A 7,816-nucleotide genomic window follows, 5' to 3' on the forward strand; every position below is an offset into this window, starting at 1 on the left:
TGCTTCTTTGTTATTTCATCTCAGATTCTGTTATGTCATGCCATATTATTTCATGTTTTATTATGTCTTATTTGTAACGTCGCCTTGCAGGAAGATCTCAAAGCATGTGCTTAAGGTGCCAGGCGGCCTCTTCAAATGATAATTGGAGTGGACTGTTGCCCACATAGAGTTTTGTGCCAATGTCCTGCTGTGCAATATTTTACAAACTCACACCTAATTTAATTCACTCATATTGCATTTATGTGGCTTATTTACCAATTAACTGCATGTTATGCAAAGTTATATTATGTGATGTTTCATTACGTCATTTTGTTTTAATGTCTCATGTCCAGGGGCCTTGAGGCAGCCATAAGGTGTCAGATAGCACTCACCGTGCAAATACAGTTTTAATAATTCAGTTTATGGAAAGGACACACTAACACCTACAGTAGACCTGGAAATGTAATCTGGTAAGGTCACTGCAGCCCAGGACGAGAAGGATATACAAAGGCTGGATTATGCAGAGTAAGTGCCATAAAATCATTGCCCAGCCTAGGAGTAGTCTTGCCTGACCCATCACTATAGCCACCCCCATAAAGTTCCTAGTTGCCGTCAAGATCTTACAGGAAGCCCAGTCCGGGCTATGCTGCCAGAGGAGCCATGGTTCAAAATCCACCCGCCTTTAAAAGTTACCATATGTCCTTTCAGCATCCCTGTCTATGGAACGTGGCCTAGAGGAGTAAGAAGAATGGATTTGTGTGCATGGTTTGTCGGTCTTGGGTTTACCATGCCCACACTCACAGTGGCAATCTGGCAGTGTGGAAGCCTTAAAGGCCTGGCCACTGCTGAACTGAAGACAGCGTGCTTAGTGTCCTTAAATATTTTGCACAAACGGACAAACCTCGGTGCTTTGAGACTACTGTGGGGGTGGTTTGGCTCTGTACAAAAGCTTCATACTGTACAGGGGGAAATAACGTTAGAGATTTGCCCGATTTTGTCAGGGAATTGTGATCTTGGCAAATTAGCATTTCTGACATACAACTCCTTCTGAATGTTTTTATTCAAAGGGTTCCCAGGTGTATGATATAAGTCATGTATAATGCGCCTGTACTCCAGCGTTTCTGGGCGGGAAGACAGAGGGAGGACAAGACAAACGATTTTACTAGGCCTTGTGTCATTCAGATCGTGCAAGTGCGAGAATGAGAAGTGCAAATGCAGGTCCCCATTTCTCTTGCATGTGAGTCATTTACTTCACATTCACTTCTGTTGTGTGCCCATTCGCTCGACTTTGACTTGCTAGCTTGCTGTCTGGCTGGGGAGCCCCTCACTGCTGATCACTAGTTGCACTGGGTTCATTTTGTTGGTCTGCAATCCTGAAAGGCCCCCCCCCCCAAACCCTCAGTCCTGTGAGGTGGCCTTAATACAGCAAGAAGCATTGTACAACAACACAGCCTGTCATAGCCTTAAGGCAATAGTCCAAGCATAATAATATAACATAAGAAAACACAAGTGCCCTAGACTGTCACTGCATACAGGAGAGAGAGATCTGGCCTTTCTCTCCCTGCCTATCCTGAGTGTCCCACATCCAGCTACGCCTTTCACACAGTGCAATGAGCTTCGTCTGCACAGGCAGCCCAGGTTATGTTTTCTCTATATAGATGGCTATGAATTACTACTGATACTAAAGATGTTTTTTCACTATGCTCAACACTGCAACACTATATTTTTTTCCAATATGAAACATTTCTCCTGCATTAACTCTGGCAACAGTGAAACATTATATGGAGTAGCAAACATTTCTATTGCATTTAGTCGATGTTACAGACAAGTGGACATGCATTGAATTCATCTTTAACATATCTGACGAATGTCAATGGGCCTCATTACACGGATGGCGGTAAGGATTTACCGGTACCAGTAAAATACCGGTACCGGTAAATCCTTACCGCCTTACTACGAGGTCCCTTTGCAGGTTGGGGGATTTAACACCTGCTTTTTGCAGGCGTTAAAAACCAACCCGCAAAGGGACCCAGGGAGCTAATTACGGTACCGCAATTTGCGGTACCATAATTAGCGCCTTCCCCATTCCCATTGAGCCCTATGGGGCAAAAATGGGAATGGGGAAGGGCAATGGTGGAAGGGGGAATTACCGCCCCGCCAACCTTGGAATGGGGCGGTAATTCCCCTTTCCGCCAAGGCGGTGCCGGTATTTTACCGGCATGAACCATGGCGCTAATAGCGCCAAGATTCTCCGCCATCCGTGTAATGAGGCCCAATGTCAGTTGCATGTAACTGCATGTAAAGCAGAACCCTCAATTGTAGACAGGTGTCCTTGTGGCTGATATACCAAGTTATACCAATTTATAATAGCCTGTTCCCACTTTAGCCATGCAACCTACAGACTATAGGGCCTCATTACGAGTGCGGCGCTAAGGGGTTAACGGCGCCGGTAAGGACGCCGGTGCCGTTATCCCCTTACCACCGCATTCCGAGTTCCCTTAGCGGGTCCCACTAAGGCCAGCTGGTAAAACCAGCAGTCCTTAGCGGGAGCCGCTAAGGGACCAGGAAGCTAATAACGGGCCTGCTATTTGCCATATGGTGGCTCGAATGGGAATGGGGAAGGGTATTTTGAATGGGGACTTACCGGGTCCTCCAAGGTTGGAATTACCCAGTAAGTCCCCATTCAGAGAACCCAGACACGACTTTGGAGGCAGCCATGGTGCTAATAGCAGCATGGCTACCTCCAAACTCGTAATGACCCCCAGTCCCATGACAAATTGGGTCCAGTAGTCACACAGTCACTGACACAGAAGTCCTCTCTGTGCCTGAACCCTTTGCATGCTTTGCATGAGCATTCTGCATTTATTTTTTGGCTAGTCTAATGTCTTTAAACTAGTCACCAAAACCTGAAATACCATTTGCATGCAATGTAATGTTATTTTATGTTCATGTGTGTTCAGAATACTGTGTGCCGAAAGCCAAATCACCCCACAGTTCGTCAAGGCCATACAAATAGCAATATACAAATATTAAGTAACACAACAAAATATAACCAGACATAACATTACATATATAAAGGCCCTGGAGATGGAAGTACAGTCCGAAATAAGGGATAACAGCCCTGCTGGTAAGAGTGACTTCTGCCTCATAAAGAAAATACCAGCCATGCTGATAAGTGTCACTATTGACACAGATATGGCATTTCAACTCGGGTGAGAGGTGTAAGGCTAAGTCATGTCACCTGGAATTTGAACATGTGGCCTGCAGAGTGGGAGTCGCATCCTTCTCCGCTTCCTCCCGAGCTAAATCCCTACTATTGATATCTGGTGCCTGTAGTTTAAACATTGAAATCTGCAGTAGGTGCTTCAGCTGACTGAGCTAAATTCCTTAATAGGCCAGTGACTCTGTGAGATCAGTATGGCAAAACAATGCCAATCAAATGACTTAGGAATGGGTGTGCTACATCATCTGAATATACTATTCTATATATAAATACGATTTATAAACTGATGTCTACCTCTTAAAGTTCGTGGGGGAGAAAAGTTAAAGAACGTTTCCAGATTAAGAGCACTGTGGATGACCATATCCCACCGCAATGCAAGATTCTGAAACTGCCCACCAGCGTGCGTCATACCTGTTCACGAGGATGCTCAGGCGTTATACCCATTTACCCCTTATGCTCTCGCAAATACGGACAAGTGCAGGCCCTGTGCAATCAGAAGTACGGCAGTTCTGAGAAGCATGAGTACATATACTGCTCCACTAAATATACAGAGGAACTGCAGAGAGGTAATATGTCTCCTGCATTAAATGTATGGGCCCAGAATGTTGGCCAACTGTATGCTGGTTGCTTTCTTACCCACCCTATTAATTATGCTAGATGGCATCACAGCTAAGAAGCTCCACCCCCACCTGGACAGCTCTCAGCTACTTCCTCCTGTCCCTCCCATTTTCAGAGCCAGGCACAGGGTGCAGAGACTTGTGTTGGATGTGTGGGACCTGCTGTCACTCCATCACTTACAACAGACGTGACATCTTGCTCGCAGGTCTTTCGCCAAATGAAGGCGATCATTGTGCAATTCCTGTCTACAAGTTAGATCCTCACTGGCCAGTATTGGAGGATTCCACTCTTCTTTATTGAAGAAAGTGTTTCAGGTTTCAACAGGCACTGCCCCCCTCACCCCATGAGCCTATTTATTTATGTAATTATTTATTTATTCTGCATTTGTAAGGCGCTTATACAACAAGTACATTGTGTTTCAAAGCTGTAAGAATAATGTACTATTCTAACAATTGCCAAAGGAAGACTTTGTATATACTCTTTAGCGCACCATAGCCCACCAAAATGGAATAGGTTGCCTCCTGAGCCGAGATCAGCCATTTGTTGTTTTAGGCAAAATATTCAACACCACATTTCCAAAGCGTAATTTCAGATTTCTGTTCCTACCCACCGTGGTTGTCCTCTCTGTTTCCACTAGAACTAGTCTTCTGAATTGCACAGTGAATGGGGCATTCAGGTGTTTCATTTCATATTAAATATGACTTAGAAATGTTGCCTCCCACCCCTTTGAAAAGTGCATAACAATGCCATGAAGCGACTGTTAGTGGACACTGGGCCTCATTACACGGACGGCGGTAACCATGGCGCTAATAGCGCCATGGTTGCTGCCGGTATTTTACCGATTCTGCCTTGGTGAATGGGGGAATTACTGCCCCATTCCAAGGTTGGCGGGCGGTAATTCCCCATTCACCAAGGCCCTTCCCCATTCCCATTTGAGCCCCCATAGGGCTCAAATGGGAATGGGGAAGGAGCAGATAACTGTACCGCTATTAGCGGTACGATTATTTGCCCTGAAGTCCCTCAGCGGGTCCCTTCCTTAACGTGTGGTCTGGCCACACGTTAAGGAGGGGACCCACTGAGAGACCTCGTAGTATGGCGCTAAGGGATTACTGGCACCGGCGCCCTTACCGGTGCCGGTAATCCCTTAGCGCCATTCGTGTAATGAGGCCCACTATGTGCTGTTTTATATCAAGTCAATGAATATAACATGTCAGATGTGTCAGTGCTGTCACACCAACTGTATGATCTTCCTGCTGAGAAGTGGAAGGCTATGTTAGCTCAGCTTGAACTCTAACCAGTGCTATGAAGGATAAACCTACTTCTAGCAAGAGGCCCATTACCTCACCAACCTGTCTTCCAGGATAGGAATCCAATACCTTGAAGGTAAACGTGCATTTTTGCTCGCAAAAATCAGCATTCATGGCGCAGAAGCAAAATAATAAGGTTAACGTATGGAAATCATTGTTGGGGGACGATTACACCACCAAATTCAACGACTGTGCAAAGAAATGTGGGTGAGGAAGACCCATCAAAGCCGCCTCTGTAATAGTAGACATGTGCGTCAGATTTTGTTGCTGAGCTTCACTGAGACTTGCCACCGAGTAAGTGGCATCGCCCACCGGTGCTAGCGTCATGGAGTATGTAGAGGAAGTGCAAGTGAAGGCCAGCGAGTTAATCAGCTGATGAAGCCTGAAGTCAGTGTTTGCAGGCCCAGCTGGGCTGAATTAGGGGTTTGCCTTCTCGAAGGTTAATAAACTTGGCTTGGGCAACAATGACACCTGTTTTATAATGTCACTAATGGGTCATGAGGGGCAATGTAAAAAGATGATATTATCAATTTAGGACGCACAATATGCAGAGCAAGAAAGGACAAGGGAATCCCTCAGTAGAAAGGTGTAAAAAAAAGAGTCCATAGGCGCCCCTCTGTGAGAACGAACACAGCCTATTGACCTGTTCTTTGGGAAGGTACCCACTCGATACTCCACAGCCACACTTTAGCTCACTGTACCTTTCACAGATGGGAAATAATCATTTGCATATCAAAAGTACCAACAGCACCTGACTGATGAGGCATAACAAGGCTGAAACACGTGTACGGGGTTTCTGTTGGTACTTTGTTCAGAAGGGAATTGCCATAGCATTTCGGTGTTCGACTGGGTGGGATAAAGACTGATATGCAAATGGTTATTTCGCAGAGGAGCAGCCCTGGACTATTTTTTGACTATAGAAAGGTATCAACACTGTTCTTTTGCCCAAAAATGCGTTTCTAAATCTGTTCCCAACAGAAGGCTTAAAGACTTCCACTTTCTTGGACCACTCACCCATGTGATTCTACCATCATGCCGCGATATCATCAGTTTACTGCTGTGGGAGAAAGGGAGCCCAACCATCCACAGGCCCCTAGACCAATGCATCTCAGACAACAATGGATCATGACTGTGTTCCAGCATTGGAAACATTGCATGCCATATTAGAGTGACCTATAACGGGCAAAAGGATGTTTTTAGAAAAGGTTTGGCAACCATGGACCATGGTGAATTACTTTTGCAATTTATGGAGAGATATACTATTTATAAATAGCATACATTTGAATGCAGCATTCCTCAAGGTGGCCTTATTCTATGAGTGTGCTTTAGAGGTCCCCCGCTATGGTCAAGAGCTCCTCATTAATAATGCAGGGAATGTAATTAGAAAATTTCCCAAAGGGGGTCAACTATTAAATAAGGAGCTGAGAAACAGGGTGAGTGATCTATCTTTCCAGCAATTATCTGAGTCTTGCATGCCAGGGCTCTTTATGAATTTTTTATCTGATCTGACTCCGGTGGAGCCTGTTTCACAGAAACCCCATAAGATCCATAAACATTCTTTTAATGATCAAATCATTGCCCAAAAGCTCGAAATGAGGTATCAAAGATCTATCCTAAAGAATTTGGGTTTATGTATGAAAGCCTATAGGGCAGGAGTAGTTAAGCTAAAGAATAACTATAGGAATTGGCTTCGTGCCCCCATAAGCATCTGGTGCTACAGCAGGATGCCGAGAGAATGCTCTGTGCTCTATCTCACAGGAATTCCCGAAACTTCTGGTTAATGGTGGGAATGAATGAGGCAGTCCATCATCAGAAACAGGATTCAGTAATTCAGGAGGGGGTGTGGCTTGATAATTTTGCCAAGGTTTATGACTCTGGGGCTCCAGAGTGTTGGATGATGGATCTAACACCTAATTGGGATCTAGAATTTAATGTCCTGGACCTAGAATAGTTAATTAGGAAATCTTCAGCCTCTAGAGGTCTGGTCCGAATGGTTTGAGTAACTCGATTCTGAAAATGGATTCAATCACCTGGGCGAAGGTTCTAAAATTACTCTATGATAATGTCATTACCCAGAAGAGAGTTCCAGATTCCTGGAAACATTCCATAGTCATACCCATCTACAAAAAGGGTGATAGGTCCCTGGCCTCTAATTACCGCCCTATTCCTTTGCTAGATGCAGATAGTAAAATCTTTTCAGGCATCATTTTAGGGGAATTGGAAGCTTGGGCAAAAACAAAGGGAATTATCCCTAAGCAGCAATGTGATTTTAGGAAGGGTGTATCTACCTCAGTGAATGGGCTTGTTCTAAATTGCCTTGCTGTAAAGTCATTTACCAAGGGTGGCCCTACCCTTTTTGGAGCCTGGATTGACCTTTCCCAGGCATTTGATATGGTTGATAGGAATTTAATCTGGAGAAAACTTGACGCCTGGGGAATTCCTTCTGGCTTACTTTCTATACTGAGAGAGTTGCACTCTAATAATTACATGCGGGTCAGACTCGGTAGATCGGGCTTGCTCTCTAATCCAATTAGGATAACTAGAGGGGTACGACAAGGTTGTTTACTAGCTCCTTTGCTTTTCATCCTCTTTATGGCGGATCTAACTAATTGGTTGCATGATGTTGGTTTAATATCTCCATCTATTGGTAATGCTAAAATAAATTGGTTAGCTTATGCAGAAGATATAG

The sequence above is a fragment of the Ambystoma mexicanum genome, chromosome 8 (genome assembly GCF_040938575.1).
Source record: "Ambystoma mexicanum isolate Mex_15411 chromosome 8, UKY_AmexF1_1, whole genome shotgun sequence".
NCBI lineage: Eukaryota > Metazoa > Chordata > Amphibia > Caudata > Ambystomatidae > Ambystoma > Ambystoma mexicanum.